Source organism: Rana temporaria, chromosome 1 (genome assembly GCF_905171775.1).
Source record: "Rana temporaria chromosome 1, aRanTem1.1, whole genome shotgun sequence".
In the NCBI taxonomy this organism is placed as follows: Eukaryota; Metazoa; Chordata; class Amphibia; order Anura; family Ranidae; genus Rana; species Rana temporaria.
The window spans coordinates 459,936,634-459,953,185 of record NC_053489.1 but is presented as its reverse complement, the minus strand read 5'-3'; positions in this window follow the sequence as shown (position 1 = coordinate 459,953,185).

Below are 16,552 nucleotides of genomic sequence, written 5' to 3'. Positions count from 1 at the left end.
TGTGAAAAGCTGAGTCTAAAAATTGTCAAATTCAGAATAATGTTACTCAATGTCAAATTGAAAAGACTTTAATTATATCATCATCTAACTTACATAATATCAAAAGATTCTGAGAATCTGGAGAAATCTCTATGAGCAAGGGACAAGGAAGAAACGCAATATTGGATGACCGTGATCTTTTGGCCCTGGCACTGCATTAAAACAGGAAAGATTCTGTGATGGATACCACTGCATGGGATAAGGAATACTTCCAAAAACATTGTCTGTGAACACAGGTAAAGCTCTATCGTGTTGCCCACCCACTAATGGATCGACTTTACTGCTGGGACGCATTCCTGTTCTTCTTTTCTCCCCCCCGGACCCATGTCCCTTACAGCTTGTTGCATTGAGCCAGCTGATGCCTTGCATTTGGAGAGCTGCTCGGACTGCTGCTTGACCCCCCCAGATAGTATCCGGGGGGGGGGGTTGAGTTTGTCTCTTGCACGGGACCCCCTTTTGCAGCCAGCATGCTGAAATGTTTGGGATGGATACCCTCCTCAGTTCCAGGGGGTTGGGTGGGGGGTGGGAAATGTTGCCACAACGGGGCCAGTTTTTTTCAGTTAGGGCGTGTGGTTGTCCCCCTGACAACGTCATCTGTAATGAAACCAGTAGGGCTGAGCCCAACACCTGCTATTCCACATGTGTCAGGGAACGGTGGCCATCTTTGTTGCTGGAATCCCATACCACCGTGTTCAGAGATAGGGATGAGCCAAACACCCCCCAGTTCAGTTCGAACCAGAACCTGTGAACGGACCGAAAGTTTGCGTGAACTTTAGAACCCCATTAAAGTCTATGGGACTCGAACGTTCAAAATCAAAAGTGCTAATTTTAAAGGCTAATATGCAAGTTATTGTCCTAAAAAGGGTCTGGGGACCCGGGTCCTGCCCCAGGGGACATGTATCAATGCAAAAAAAAGTTTTAAAAATGGCAGTTTTTTCGGAAGCAGTGATTTTAATGATGCTTAAAGTGAAAAAAAGTGAAATATTACTTTAAATATCGTACGTGCTGGGTGGCTATAGTATGCCTGTGAAGTGGCACGTTTTTCCCGTGTTTAGAACTGTCCCTGCACAAAATGACATTTCTAAAGGGAAAAAAAGTCATTTAAAACTGCTTGCGGCTTTAATGTAATGTCAGGTCCCTGCAATATGGATGAAAATCATTGAGAAAAAATGGCATGCCCCCCCCCCCCCAGGTCATTACCAGCCCCATTGGGTCTTGTATGGATATTAAAAAAAGGAAAGGCGCGGGGCCCCCAGGCCCTATATACTCTGAACAGCAGTATACAGGCGGTGCAAACAAGACAGGGACTGTAGGTTTGTTGTTAAGTAGAATCTGTTTTATAATTTTGAACTGGTACATTTTTAAAGTGTAGCTCCAGCCAAAAAATCTATTTTTAAGCTTTCTGCAAAACATAGGGAAGGGTTATCACCCCTGTAACATTTGTTTTGCTGTCTGTGCACCTGTTCAGAAGATTTAACCTCACTTTCTGTCCCAATGAAAATTTTGTGTTAATCAGGGGCAGAAAAATTGGGCCTTATGCCGCGTACAGACGGTCGTTTTTTGTGATGAAAAAAAACGACGTTTTAAAAAACGTAATTTAAAATGATCGTGTGTGGGCAAAACGTCGTTTTATGTCTTAAAAAAAACGACCAAAAAAAATTCGAACATGCTCGAATTTTTTGTGTCGTTTTTCAAAACGTCGTTTTTGTTTCACAGAAATTGACCGTGTGTAGCAAAAACGACGTTTAAAACGACGTTTTTAAACCCGCGCATGCCCAGAAGCTAGTTATGAAGCGAGCTTCAATGGAAAAAAGTGGTGAAACGTAACCTCGCTTTGCTAGAGCATTGTGAAAAAACGATGGTGTGTAGGCAACATCGTTTTTGAAAATGATGTTTCAAAAACGTCGTTTTATTTCATGATTTAAAACTTCGTTTTTTTTCATCACAAAAAAAGACCGTCTGTATGCGACATTAGCCACTGGTGCCGGTGCCCAGAACCAAAAATGTTCTTACAAGCTATCAGCATGATCATTGAGGAGGAAGAGGATAGTCACTCAGCATAATAGGATAGTCTATCGGCATCAGCATAGGCAGTCTTGAAGGCATCTGACATTTAAAAAAAAAAATATTTGGTTACATCAGCATCAGGTACTTGGTAGCTGGTGGTGATCCAAGACTGATTAATTTTTATGAAGGTCAGTTGATCGACCGAGTTGGTGGACAGGCGCACCCTATGATTGGTTACAAAGCCTCCAGCAGCACTGAATGTGCGTTCCGAAAGAACGCAGGATGCAGGACAGGCCAGTAGCTCAATTGCATACTGTGCAAGCTCTGGCCAGTGATCCATCCTCAAGACCCAGTAACCCAGAGGATTTTCGGTGGGAAAGGTGTCCAAGTCTGATCTTGCCCCTAGGTATTCCTGCACCATGTAAAACAGACGCTGGCGATGGTTGCTGGAACCGATCATACCTTGGGGCTGCGGACTAAAAAATTGTCTGAACGCATCGTTCAGATGGCCACCTTCTCCACTGCTCCTTCTTTGACTGACCAAAGCCTCAGCAACACGTTGTCCAGGACCAGGATTTTGTAACCTTCCAGTCTCTGGGAATGTGTTGCACAGACCTTTCTGCAAGGCCTCCCGAAGATGTTTCATCCTTTGCTCCTTCTGCGATGGCAAGATAAGGTCCGCAACCTTACCCTTGTAACTTGGATCAAGGAGGGTTTCCAGCCAGTAATGATCCCTCTCCTTTATACCACAAATACGAGGATCCTTCCACAGGCTTTGCAGGATCAGGGCGGCCATGCAGTGTAGGTTTGCTGAGGCATTCAGTCCGGAGTCCTCTGGGTCACTCATGACGACATGATCCGCAGCCACCTCCTCCCAGCCCTGTACAAGTCCATGGGTTTCTTGGGACTGTAATTGATCCCTTGAAGACTGCTGCTGATGCTGAGTGCTAGGCTCCACCTACATGCTGACACAATCCTCCTCTTCTTGTGTGAAAGGAGGGCAAGCAGGAACACTGGATAAAGGGAGCCTTGAGAGGTAAGGAAGTCCTCCTCTTCCTCCCTCTGTTCTGTCTCAAGTGCCCTGTCCATTATTCCATGCAGTGTGTGCTCCAACAGGTGGATAAGAGGAACAGTGTCACTGATGCATGCACTCTCACTGCTCACCATCCTCGTGGCCTCCTCAAATGGTGACAGGACAGTGCATGCATCCCTGATCATGGCCCACTGGCGTGGGGAAAAAACCAAGCTCCCCTGACCCTGTCCTGGTGCCATTTTGGCACAGATACTCATTGATGGCCCTCTGCTGCATGTGCAGCCGCTGCAGCATGGCCAACGTAGAGTTCCACCTGGTGGGCATGTCACAGATTAGGCAGTTCTTGGGCAGGTTGTATTCCTTTTGGAGGTCAGCCAGCCGAGCACTGGCATTATAGGACCGGCGGAAATGCACACAGAGTTTTTTGGCCTGCTTCAGGACATCCTGTAAGTCCGGGTACCTGCCCAAGAACCCCTGCACCACCAAGTTATAGCTAAACAGGGCACATGGGTCAGTTGTCCCTGTCGGAGGACGGAGAGGAGGTTGGTGCCATTCCTGGCTTAAGCTGGCATGGCGTCAACCACCTCTGAGCCTGCCCCTGCAGAGCTGACAAAACCTCTGCCCCAGTGTGGCTCCAGTCCCCCAAGCACACCAGCTCAAGCACGGCATGGCATCTTTTTGCCTGCGTACTTGCGTAGCCCCTTGAACGCCTACAGAGCACCGCTGGTTCCAAGGACAAATCGGCACAGGAAGAGGCCATGGAGGAGGAAGAGGAGGGGGTGGAGGAGAGAGGTGTGTCACAATCACCAGTAGTAGCATTTTGGAGGCGTGGTGGCGGAACAACCTCCAACACTACTGTACCTTTTCCTGCATCCTTTCCAGCTGCCAGCAGAGTCACCCAATGTGCCGTGAAAGATAGGCAACGTCCCTGTCCATGCCTGCTGGACCATGAGTCAGCTGTAATATGCACCTTACCGCTGACCATCCTGTCCAGCAAGGCATGGACATTGCCTTTCACATGGCGGTAGAGAGCCGGAATTGCCTTCTGTGAGAAAAAGTGGCGTTTGGGAACCTGCCACTGAGGTACTGCACATTACACAAACTCACAGAAGGGGGCAGAGTCTACCAACTGAAAATGCAGCAGTTGAAGTGCTAGCAATTTAGCCAAGCTAGCATTCAACCACTGGGCATGTGGATGGCTGGGAGCGAACTTCTTTAGTTGCTGCAGCAGCTGGGGCAGGGAAATTTGCCTGGTACAATCTGACATTGGTGTACCAATAGCAGATTCCCCGCAAGTACCTGGCTGTGACACACCTAATTCTACACCTTCATTCCTCTCAGTGCAGGTTTCAGAGAGGACTGAAGGTATAGAGGGGTTGGAGATCTTAGCTGATGAGGAGCAAGGAGAGGTCCGCTTTGTTCTTTGGTGTGGGTCTTTTAGGTACACTTGCCAACGAACTGCATGGCAGGTCGACATATGTCTGGTCAAGCATATGGTGCCCAAGTGGGTGATGTTTTGGCCACGCAAATTACGCTTGCGACATATGTTGCAAATAGCAGCGGTGCGATCTGATGCACTTGTCTCAAAAAAGGCCAACACCAAACAACTTTTGGAATATCGCAGAGAGACAGCAGCGCCCTGTACATGCGGAGCTCTGCGGTGTGATGCAGTCATGTGCTGCCCTTAAGCTGGCCCTTGGAGGGCATCCTGCCTCATTGGAGATGTGCCTCCTCCTCCTCCTCCTCTCTCCTATCAGGCACCCACGTGGAGTCAGGGACCTCATCATCCACTCCCTCCTCATCACTGGAGCAAACCTGGCAGTATGCTGCAGCTGGGGGAACATGACTGCCAGATTGCTGTCCTTCTTGGGCACCCCCTCTCTCTGGGCTCACATTACTGCCTTCTTCTAGCTGGGTACCATCATCGGAGCCTTCAAAACGCTGCGCATCCTCCTGCAGCATGTACCCAACACTGTGGTCAAACAGTTTGGGGGACTCCTCAGGAGGACATGGTGGGGCTAGGGAAGGCGTGACTGATGCCATTGAGCAGAGGGAAGAGGCCGCGTTGGCAGCTGCTTTGCCAGACAAAGTACCCTGAGCTTGCGTGAGAGAAGATGAGGACGGCTTGGTCATCCACTCTACCAAGTCTTCGGCATGTTGCGGCTCAACACAGCCAGCTGCCGAAAAAAAGGACAAGCGTGTCCCACGGCCATGTGCTGATGAGGATGCAATAGCGCCTGCCCCAGTGTGAAAGGGGTCTAAATGCTGTGTGCAGTCATAAAAGGTATATGATCTGCATTAACACACCTGTATGCTGTCTCTGAGATTCTGCTATGATTTAATCACCTGTGCAGGTTGTCGTCTTTCCGTGCAGTTTCACACTGTGGATGTTTCACTGCCCCCCCCCCTTGTGGCCAGCCCTTGTATAGCAGGTTGAGAAAGTCTGCTTAACCCTTTCCTTCTCCTTGCTGACCTGGGTACTCTCTGTGTGAGCTATGCTAAGCCCAGGTATTTGGGAAAAGGGGATGGTGTTTTCCAAATAGAATCCCTGGTGAGGCACGTGGTGCAAAAATTCCTTAAAGCAGGGGTCAGCAACCCTTTTCCACTTAAGGGTCGGATTCAAATGTACGCGAATGCCTGGAGGGCCACATTCACCTGCTAATAAATTAAGATGAATCAAAAATAGACAAATGGATTCAGTCAGCGCAAAACCACAATGTAGATCCTTTAAGCAGCTGAACACTTATGGCCAATATATTGCAATCCTTAGATAGACATAAAATACAAAATAGTGCAGTGCTAAAAATAGGGAAAATTACCAGCTGCTATAAAACACATAAAGAGTCCTAGTTTATAAAATTTGAAAGCCAAAGATGATGCAAACGAAGGCACCAAAAGATATAATACTGATCAGAGTGCTCAAAACGATTGTCAACCACGCCCCATGAGCGTCCGTGACGTTTTGGCAATGCACGCTGTAGGGGCGGGTTTTCACATACTAGTTAAGCAAGGTGGAATATAAAGGAACGTGCCTCATCTAGGATGATTGTGGCATGGATTGTCTAGGCCATCCAATGGGCTCATAAAGCCAAGGGCTTGGCTCCTTTTGGAGGTAGTGTCTGCTCACTCGACCAGGAGTGGTCTACACCTTGAAAAGCTTCACAGCGTGTGGTTTCTCAAAATAGTCTGTAGGGCGGCCTTGTGGTCCTCAATCAATACGTTTATGGCTCATTATTGTGTAGAGTCTGGTTCCTTATCCTCTGTTTATTGTGGCTTGCAGGTCCTGTCTGTCGACGGTACAAATAAAGTCTTTGGGTTAACATTGCCTGCCAGTTGGGTGTATGGCGAGTTAGTTCCCATATGTATGCTGACATGTAGTCAGTCAGGAAAACTGAAAATTTCCTATCGGATACTTACCGTAATTTTCCATTCCTGATGGACTCCATGGCAGCAGGAATTCCCCGCCAGTGTCTTGAGGAGGCTCCTTATGGAATGCGGCCTCTGGCTCAGAGCAAAGATTTATGGGAGTGGGGTCCTAAAGGGGAGGAGTGGAGACGGGGGTTAACCTATATGTATGCTGCCATGGAGTTCATCAGGAAAGAAAAATTACGGTAAGTATTTGATAGGAAATGTTCAGTTTTTGTTCAAAAAGTAACTCCTTTCATGAAAAGAACAGGTATGTAACAAATTATTTTTCTGCCACAAGAGGTCTTCCTTCTGGGTTGAACGACAGACAAAATTATTCAAGTCACCTGCTCCGAGACTAGGCTGTTGCGGAGTCACCCACAGCCTGTGACTACACAGTGAAAGAGAAGCAAGACAGATGGTCTCATCTCTCTGTCGCTCTGCTATTTCCTCTTATCAGCAGGCTATTGTTAGCACAAACACTGTCTCCTTGTATTGCTGCTTCTTCTCATACTCAAGAGATTTTCTATACAAAGGCTGATACCAGATCAAATCAAGGTATTTACATTGCTTGCATCTATTGATGTATTAACAGGGGAATATCTACCAAGAGGCAAACAAGGCATTTGCCTTGGTCAGAACTTTTCAGGGGGGCGGCGCCGTCCCCAGGCAGAAGGAACACACGTGGGTGTGAGAAGTCTTCAGAGCAGGGCAGCTCAGTTGTTCCTGACTGTTTTTTCCTGAAGCTCCACCAGCTTCCCTGGGCTGGACCACTCTCACAGCCAAGCTCCATCTCCCCTGAGGAGGGCCGACTCTACTGCAGTCTTATCATCTACACTCCACTGGGTTACTCCAAGCTCCCTCCATCCAACTGGCTGATTTTTCCACTGTGTGAGCAAGGGGGAGGTGGGGTCTACCGGCTCCCTGGTGTCTTTCCAATTCCAATGTAGAGACCGACGGGCATGCTGGGGATTTGTCCTACACCTGTGAGGCTGCACCTCCTCTTGGCAGTTCAACCAGCCCTACAATCCGAGTCCCATTCCACCTCCTTTGCCAAGAGGTGAGCGAGAGGTCCATCCATTCAGGTCTGTCCTACCACACATTGTTCAGCTGGCTGTTTGCACTGCGATTTCTATTGTTTCTTATACACGCTACTGTAAATTTATTTGTTTTTATCCAGTTTAAAAAATGTATTTGGACATCTGCTATTCAATAAATGCTTTGTACAGCACACATTATCTTTTAAATCAATTGGTACAGATCCCATTAGCACTGAGCTAAAACCCTGCCCTCACAGCAAGTGCTCAGCATCTACAGATGATATAATAATAATTATTATTATACACAACAGTTTACGCAGCGCTTTACAATGTATGGGGGGACAGCACAATTACAGTACATATATCTGATATCTGATCTCATCTGACCGTCTATGGGCTTGTTCACACATAGGTGTGCCCAATCAATCAATGTGACTTTCTTATGCCATTGGGACACCACAGGATCTTTTGGGTCATTAGGACAAGGTTTTCCACTGCACTGTATGCATGTTTGTTTGTATCCATTAACAGTGTAATCTCCTAGGACTGCTGCAGGATACGTTCTCTTGCACCCTCAGCCCAGTAGGTCTGGCATTGTGGCGCTGATCCTATTTCTCCACTTTTTCTTTACCACACCCGGGTGACACCCACCAGAGGGGTGACCCCCAGGGGTGGCTGCGATCTGACCACCCCTCCCTATCTCACCCCCTCTCTCTTCCTTCACCCCCCTCTCTCACACTCTATCTCTCACTCACTCTCCACCTCTGAAGAGGTGGTGTTCTAATACTTAAATAGGAAGCGGTGAAGCCTAAAGAGGAAGGGATAGAGTTTACAGATGAAGGGGTGGATTTTAAACAAAAAGGGGTGGAACAAATTTATATTGTGGGGATGCACTCATAATACACCAGTGTGTATTAGTGAATACAAAATTTAAATACGCTGTGTATTGTTTAATTGCCTGGAGTTTAACTTTACCCAATAAACCATAAAAATGTACTGTATGTAGAGGTTTTCTGTATTTTTTTGACAATTCACAATTCACAATTACTATGGACACAAGCTGACACATATTGGCTAATGAAGAGATGGTGATAAATGGGATTCATACATGCAGAGAATTATTAACAGAACATCTGTCAGGCAGTCTATAAGAGATACTAAACATAACAATTAGACATGTGCAATTCGTTTAGTTTCTAATTCGGTTTTTTAACGAAAATTCGTAAATTCGCTAATTCCGAATTTTCGTATTAACAAATTTTTTATTTCCGAATTTTCGGACTTCCGAAAATTTTGAATTTCTGAATTTACGGACTTCTGAAAATTCAAATTCACGAATTTTCGTATTTCTGAATTTTTCAATTTCCAAATTTTCGGACTTCTGAAATTCCGAATTTTTTAATTTCCGAATTTCCCAAAAAATAAAAATAAAATAACAAACGAAAAAAACGATTTTGTTGCAGTGCACATGTCTAATAACAATTGCAGCACTACACCCGCAGGAGCCACTGGTTATATTGGGTCCTCGGTTCTTACCTTGAACTCTACAAAGACCGTTGTACCTCTGATGCACATCAATAAACAAAGACTGATCGCTTTTGGTTCGTACCATAAAGGGGTTGTAAAAGTAAAAAAATGTTTTCCTAAATAGCTTCCTTTACCTTAGTGCAGTCCTCTTTCACTTACCTCATGCTCCGATTTTGCTTTTAAGTATCCTTATTTCTTCTGAGAAATGCTCACTTCATGTTCTTTTCTCTGTAACTACACACCGTAATGTGAGGCTTTCTCCCTGGTGTGGAGTGCCGTGCTCGACCCCCTCCCTGAAATACAGGAGAGTCAGTGTAAAGATTTAGCATGAAGGATAGGCAGACAGCATGAGCTTAAACATGAGCTTGGTCTTTATTCAGTAGCCTCCATCTTAGAACTAACCACAGCTCCCCGCTCCCCAGATCACATGACCAAAACTGTTAAATGTTTTAACATGATAAGGAACTGGGTATAACAATTGAACTTGAATTATAACATAAAGCATACACATCATTACATCTTCCCTCTCAAGTATGAAGCATTTAATATGAGACAAAGTCCCTCCATATCTGGTTTAATAGCTCGACCATAGCGAGAGAAAGTAACCGCTGGCTCATCATCCGTAGGATTGGTGTCCAGTTGAGAGTCACTCCCAGCGTTATCACATGCTGGTACGTTTATGCTGTCCTCGGTATCCTCAGTAGACTCAATATCCATGTTTAGGACTTCTGTGCCATCATGGGCTTGTTCTTTATCTCCATTGTCACGCGGTTCCTCTAATGATGTATCTGCAGCAGTGTCTGGACGAAGATGACGCCTGTTTCGTCTCAGTTTCTGTCCATACTTGGTCTCAATTATATATGATTTTGGTGAATTGGCTTCTTTGACAATTCAAGCAGGTTCCCATGTATTCCCAGTTACTCTGTGTCGCACAGCTTGCCCAGCAGAAAGTGGACGAAGGGATTTTGTAGATTTATTAAAATACAGTTTTTGCCTTTTCATGTTTATGATCCTCTAAACTCTTACTCGATCCTGTGGAATAGACAGAGGCTGCAATTTCTGTGGTGCAATAGGTACTGTGTGTCAGGTCACCGTGGCCAGGTGACAAGTGCACCCTGTTTGGGTCAGAGATGCACCACAGGGAAGTGAACCCTATAGCCGACTACTGCTAGCAGAGAGGAAGCGTAACCCAAGATCACCCAGGGCACGAAGTCTAAGACCCAGTTTTGTATTCACCAGAGCCTCTGATGGTGAGAATGGCCTTGGCTGCAACTGGATCCAGGTCGCGGCCCCCGAGATTCCCTAGGTCACACTCCGCAGGGAGAGAGGGGAAGCAGCCAGCAGGACAAACAGTGGTGATGGGTAGGCCGAGGTCAAGGCAACAGGCAGACAAGGATAACCGTGGGACAGGCAAATGGTCAGGGGCACAGGCAAACAGCAGAAGTCAGGAACAAGCCAAAAACGGTACACGGAAAGATGATCGTAGCACACTGCAAACAGGAACTTAGCAAACTACACTGTTGAACAGCACTGCAGACCTGTAGAGCAATGGTTAATATAGACTTCCTGGGATGGCCTGGGTGGGGCCATACAGGAAGAGGAAGTGATAAAAAGGGAACCAGAACAGGGTCAGGCCTCTAATGAGCAGATGGAAACACAGGTAAGCTGCCAGGCTATTGCATATCCATGACACTGTGGTCCTCAGTGTTCTACCCATTAGCAGCTGTGCAGGTGAGCATAAACCTTCAATAGGTGTTGCACGATAGTTTAACAGTCCTAGGTACACATCCTGCCCTAATGATTGCGCTTTCAGTATTTAGCATGAAGGATAGGCAGACAGCATGAGCTTGAACATGAGCTTGGCCTTTATTCAGTAGCCTTCATCTTAGAACTAACCACAGCTCCCCGCTCCAGATCACATGACCAAAACTGTTAACTGTTTCCTAACATGATAAGGAACTGGGTATACCAATTGAACTTGAATTATACATCAGACAGGAGGCTCATATCTTATGCATTATCTTTCTTTAATAATGCCCATAGCAGAAATACAGTAAACATTTATTGTAACTTAAAAAATTCAAAGAACTACCCTTCCCAGCAGTCCCTGGGCCAGTGTAGCCCCTCCCAGACCGTAGCCTATATAAGGGACTGTCTGAGGTAACCTATTCCTCTTTCTTTCTGCTCATAGCCAGAACTCAGATAAGTACATTACTCTATGTTTATCATTTTTATGTAGGCTTGCTTGTTATTTGGTTATTGGCAGCCTTTTTTTAATTTGTGTAGATCCTAATGTCACATCGTCTTTCCACAGGGTGCTGGGGATCCCCCCCCCCTCCCACCCCGGCTTTTATTACAGCTACGGAGGTTTTTCCCTCCTCCGCTATTCCCTTCAACTTCCACCTGTATCTGTATATACCCTCTGATCCCCTCAGACCTTCATCTGTGTGTTGTTCTATCAACCTTTTGTCTTATGAAGCACAACTGATATTTCTAAAAATGATAAACGTTTAGTTTTTGCTGTATGTTTTTCCCACTTTGCTATCTGTGCCACCCGTTTTGTAGAGAACGCGGTTTCCTCTGATGTGTACATCTTACAGTCATTGGGCTTCTTTATTTGTTTATTTTACAATATACCACTGCTTTGCTTCTTTTGTTTCCCCCCGGTGCGCTCTGCTCGTTTTCTGACTGGAGGTAGGACGGTGCCATTTTAACATCTCGGCGCCTTTTTTCCTACCTCCCTTCTTCTCCTCAGAGCGTCTTATCTCTGAGGGGGGCGTGGCGGTGAGGATCTCCCTGCACCAATCGCGCTATTGTCGCGAATCGACGGCGCCATTGCTGCGGACCTGTCCTGGGGACCCCATCCTCCGTGTGCTAGGCCGTCTCTCCCCATCGCCGCCACGCCAGGGTGCGGGCGGCTGTATGGTTGGAACTCTGTGTAGATCTCACTGATCTATGCGAATCACGTTAGGCCGTAGTCTCGCGAGACTACGGCCCCGAGCCTCACGTCTAGCTCCCCTTGTGGTGGGGAATATCTCCCCTCATCTAACTTCTGTCACTCACACCTAGCTGGTGGGGAATTCCTCCCCTCCCCTGCTTCTGTCACTCCTTCACCTTCAGTCACATTAAACATCAGTTCTTGTTCTGGGAATTTATTCCCCTGTAGTCTATTCTACATACAATGAATATATTAATACATGTAAATAAATAATAAATTTAAATAATTATACGAATGAATAAATTATTGACTTATTAAATAAATATAAATAAATCAATGAACATAAATGTCTATAAATAAATAATTTATACAATCTATATGATTGAATAAATAAATAAATATATAAATATATATATAATAAACACATTTTAAATATAAACTATTAAACTATACTTTATATATAATTGAATAAATAAATACATATATATATATATATATATATATATATATATATATATATATATATATATATATATATATATATATATATATATATATATATATATATAAGTAAACAAATTATAACAATAATTGAATGAATTATAGAAATTACTATACAAGTTATAGTACATAACTTCCGTATCTTCCTGTGCTGCACGGCCGTGCTGTCCGCAGACAGCTGACTCCTCTCCTGTGGCTGGCGACAGATCCTTTACTCCCTACTGGTGCCACTGAAGTGGTGGACGCAGCCCTGGAAGGCCCTACCTACCTCAGTGCTGCACTGGTTCCTGAGCTGGTCGGTAGGTCCGTCCAGACTACCAGGGCATCGGTTGTTCCAACCCACATGCACCCCTATGTCCGGATCTCCTGGCAAGGATATAACGCCCCTGAGTAGGGCATGGCGTCCCGTATGCGCCGTCACATTAATGTGGCCTCCGTCTCCCCGGCAGGGGAAGTAATTAACATGCCCCAGGCAGTACCCTCCCAGGACTGCCGACCCATTGACTCCCCGGCAGGGGAAGTACATAACATGCCCCAGGCAGTACCTTCCCAGGACTGCCGACCCACGGACTCCCCGGCAGGGGAAGTAAATAACATGCCCCAGGCAGTACCCTCCCGGGCCTGCCGACCCACTGCCTTCCCAGACTCCAATTGACCCCCGAGCCTCGGGGAGATGCACATGCAGAGGCAGCGATCCGCTAGACGGACTGAGCCAGACTCCTTGTGGACTCTTCCAGAGTCGTCCGCGGAGTACGAGGCGGCTAACACCTTTGAGTCTGAGGATGAAAATGATGATGATAATGATGATGATAATGATGATGATTATGTGAGCAGTGGGCACATGGCGCTCCATGACGACGCCAACCCTAGGTCCCAGGGTAAAACCTTATTGGACTCTTGTGGGGTACCATTTTTCGATCAGGAGGTGATTGGCCACCCACACTCCGGTGACTGGGCACCTCTACCTGAGGTGATCCAATAGATCGAATGCTGGACCCGGAGATCGATCGGTACGCTAACCGGACAAGTTGAGGGTGGAATACTCACCCTTCCATTATCAAATACGGTGGTGCTCACTCCAGAGGTGGATCCCATAATCATTCAGTATTCCAGGAAGGGAATAGAGAGGGCCTTTGGGACCTCACAGTACTGGGTCTTAGATCTCTGGACCTATCACCTAACCCTACGCCTTAGTGAGCAGGCTACCGCCTCTGTAAGCCGGTTGACCTAGCACAATGGGATCACGCTAATTGATGATATCTTTAAGACGGTAGGACAAATGGAGTTATATTACCAGGCGTATACCTGGTTCACCATCCCATTCGGTTTTTCAAACCTAAACACCGTCCTAATGGACAACAGGTTGCTAGACCTTGGACCAAACAGCCGATAGTAGAGATGGACCCGCTCTCTTTGAACTTCCTCAACAACATCTTCCCGATCAGGAAGAAGAAAGGCGGTTTTTCGTCCGGTGGGAGCTTGAGAAATCTCACCAACTTACTGCCCTGTGGAACAAGGGTGAGGTTGAACATCTACTTGAACGACCTACTTCTAATGGCTGGTTCCCCTCGCCTAGCGAGCGAACACGCCTCCGGGATGGTCGGATCGCTTCGCGATCTGGGACTCCTCATAGATCACGAACACCTATTATCTCCCCATTTCAGGAGATAGAGTTTTTGGGGTTCTTGGTGGACACCAACCGAGCGATCCTTCGGCTACCCATACCCAATTAGCCGCCATCCGCAAAGACATCAGTATCATGCTGGGCAGCAGCGGGTGTCCTTACGCGGACTGACTCGCTTAGTCGGCCTGTTCCCGGTGTCAATCCAGGCCACTCTCCAGCCCCTCTTCACTGTCGAACCCTCCAGAGACTCGAGACTCAACATCTTCGCTAGGGGCTTCGCTATACAAACTAAGTGAAGCCATGGTGGACCTACGGTAGTGGTTACGTCATGCCGTCAAACGGAACGGCGAGACATTTTCAACTCCTCACCGGATTTCGTCATAGGGTCGGATACCAGCCGCCTCGGCTGGGGTGCTCGGTGCAGTCCCTCGTCCTCCGGTAGGACGTGGTCCGCAGAGAACCCTCGGCTGCACATCAACACGTACACCCCTGATGGCCTTTTTTGCCATCGGAAGTCTGTTGCCACGCACGTCCATCTGCTGTGTGCTATTGCGTTCGCACAACGTACCCGCAGTCCGGTACGTCGATCGCTTGGTGGGCCCCTGATCCAGAATCCTAGCGGAACTAGTAAGACTTCGGGCACTTCTGCCTGGACTGCAACATCGTCCCGATTAGCGGGATATGCCACAGACTATCCCTATAGGGTGGCAGATTGGATTCTCGTTACCTGACCGATTCCAACGATTGGCGACCACACCGGTCAGGGTCCCTGATCCTCGCTCACTTCGCGGATCCTTCTCTATGGACCTGTTCGTTCCCCCGTATCAACCACCAGTTTCCGCGCTCTTACAACCGGAGGCCGGATCCGGAGGCGCACCATGTGGACGCCCTCCACCAAACGTGGTCACAGGGGACACATTACGCGTTCCCCTGTTCCCGGTGACCCTCAGGGTCCTCCTTCACTTAGCAAGCCGGAGGGCATCAGTCGTGCGGTTCACTCCGTGGTGGCCGACGCAGCCATGGTTTCCCCTCCTTCTGAGGATGACGGTGGAACTCCCCAGGTTGTTTCCTCATTCCCCCCACCTCCTCGCTGGTCCGAACGGGGATCTGCACCCTCTACTCACGAAGCACATCCTATCTCTCCTCACATGGTTAGTATCGGGGTTCCGGTCGCAGACTACGACCTTTCGGGAACAGCTAGGGATTCCCTGCCTTGTACTGGGCCCCGGGACTAGATCGGCATCTCGATCTACCTGGGGACTCTGGGTTACTTGGTGTGATCAACGACGGGTCGACCCCGTTCAAGCGCCAGGGTCGGTAATAGCCAATTATCTGGCGGACTCTTTGGATCCGTTGGTGTGTCAATTTTGAAGGCGTTAAGTTTAAAATCGCCCAATGTACCAGCACACTTGGGATTTTTCCAAGGTCATGATCATGTTCTCGGGCTGGGGGACGTTGACACTCTGTTTTGAGGTTACTGTCTTTCGAGCTTACTGTCTTCTTGTGTCTGATTTCCATCATCGTGGGTCAGACGTCAAGGCTTTGGACATATCCAGGCGTCATTCCTCGCCTCAGTGACTCAAGTCTTTTTCCGTCGTGCGTTGGACCAGACGGTACTTCGATCGGTTTTCTACCCGTTCTTCCCCGCACATCCACAACTGTATGTGGTCCGCTGTCTACAGACTTATATGTCCTTGACAGCCTCGCTGCGATCGTCGCAAGTCTTTCAACTCCTCGTTTCCTACGTTAATCCTCTCTTCCCGGTTTCCTCTGTGACTTACTATAGCGGCGGACTGTTGTCAGCGACCGTTTTTCCGCCAATCCCGCTTTGAACAGGAGGTACACATATCTATGTCAGTGTTGTGGATTATTTTGATTGTTATTGGTCATTTGCATTGTTATAGCTTTGAACTTGCATAAGATATGAGCCTCCTGTCTGATGTATAATTCGAGATTTTCCTAGCTTGTGACGGAAAATATTAATTATATGAAGACAGGAGGCGAGTATCTTCCCTCCCAACCCAACCCTGTCACGAGGTTGTCTCTCTCTCGTTCTAGACTGATGAACCACGCACCCTGCAAGTCGGAGGCTGGTACGCCCCGGGAGTTCGTTTTCACTATCCCCGTTGGGATTGCTGTCCGTTTCGATCCATGGGTTTAGTTCACCGCAGATGGAGGTTCCTACTGCGTTCCAGATCCGGAGTCGGGATGCCGTTGACTGAATCCGTTGGTCCATGTTCCTGAGGACAACTGACCGGTCGGCTCCGAATGGTTTGGGTTTCCTATAGTCCCTGTTGGGATGAAGTTGGTCCGGATGAAGTTGGTCCGTGTTGGCCTTGTCCTTTCGTTTCCTCCAGATTCGGATGTTGTGTTCCGGTCGGAAGGTTCCCGGCAGCCGCGGAGATGTCTAATTGGACTTTCGGTTCCTGTTTACACTA